Raw genomic sequence first — 1,379 nt, forward strand, 5'->3', positions numbered from 1 at the left:
ATCTGTTCACCCAGCCTGCAGGGCCATCTGGTCAAACAGCCCGCAGGACCATCTGGTCACCCGGCTCGCAGGGCTATCATTTGGTCGCCCGGCCCGCAGGGCCATCTGGTTGCACAGCCAGGCTACCAGATGGCCCGAGACGACCCAGCGCCCAGATGACCTGGGAGGGTGCCGTACCTTACAGTCTGGCCAGGCGCACCGATGCAGCCGCCCTGGAGACTCCTTCCCCTGGGCTGCTGCTCGCTTCCCTGCCCGAAATGGGTGGGAGCCCCCGGCCGGCCCAGGCCATCTGGTCACCCTGCCGACCCGCAAGGGACGATGGCCCCCATCCCCGCACCCCGGTGGGGCAGGGATAGGAGGGGAAGGCCATGCTGGAGGGCATGTGGTGGAGGCGGCCTCCTGCAGACCCGTGTTACCGTCCCTCATGCCAGCCCAGCGGCAGAGGGATCCACCCCTGGGTGTGGTGGAGGAGGGCATCCGTGGGTGCCCACGCACGGAGAGACAAAGCTTGGCTCAGAGGATGACTTTCAATAGATTGCAGCGAGGTAGCTGCTCTGCTACTTACAAAACCCTCACCCAGAATCAGGTCATCTACGAATGATTTAGCACCGGGTGCCTCACGAACATGCTGTGTACTAAGGGCGATGGAGGCGGCCCCCTTCCGTCCGCGCTCCGGATCGAATCTGGAGGGGGTTAGCCCTCCCGGGAAGCCTGCCACGGAGGTGGGCACCCGAGGCACGTGCGCACGGGCAGCCGGTGGGATACCGGTCACCAGACCCCTTCTCGGGGGCCAGACGTGCCGGCGGTGTACCTCCGCGGCAGGACCCGGCGAGGGACCCTGCCCGGGCGATCGGGGAGTCTGACCTTGTGGGGGGACGAAGGGAAGTGGAGCTAACCCTGCGACGGCCCCAGCAGCGCCCCGGGGAAGCCCCGGGGCGATTGACGATCGAGTGACCCTCAGACAGGCGTAACCCCAGGAGGAGCCCGGGGCCGCAAGGTGCGTTCAAAGTGTCGATGATCAATGTGTCCTGCAATTCACACTAATTCACACTAATTCTCGCAGCTAGCTGCGTTCTTCATCAACGCGCGAGGCGAGTGACCCACCGCCAAGAGTCACAGGCAACTTTTCGAAAACGTTCGCCCACCTGCAGGCGTAGGAGAGGTGGGAGGAAGGTGACGCCGTCTGTCCACCACCCGCACGGCAAGACGGCCCGGGCGCCCCATTCAAGGCTTCCCCTCTGGGAGTCAGACTGCACCGTTGGGAGAAAAAAAACTTTACCAGGCTCTCGGCCCGGGAGTCCCCCCCACCCACCCACAGGAGCGACGGGAGCAGGCAGCCCCGCATCTGCCGGTCCCTCCCGGAGTAACCCGGGATGGAC

General features: G+C 65.3%; 1 pseudogene; it reads right to left on the reverse strand.

Moving 5' to 3' along the window:
• Positions 1-951: 951 nt before the first annotated feature.
• LOC146858201 (5.8S ribosomal RNA) lies at positions 952-1,115 on the reverse strand (annotated as a pseudogene).
• Positions 1,116-1,379: the final 264 nt, after the last annotated feature.

The sequence above is a fragment of the Triturus cristatus genome, chromosome 3_2 (assembly GCF_964204655.1).
Source record: "Triturus cristatus chromosome 3_2, aTriCri1.1, whole genome shotgun sequence".
In the NCBI taxonomy this organism is placed as follows: Eukaryota; Metazoa; Chordata; class Amphibia; order Caudata; family Salamandridae; genus Triturus; species Triturus cristatus.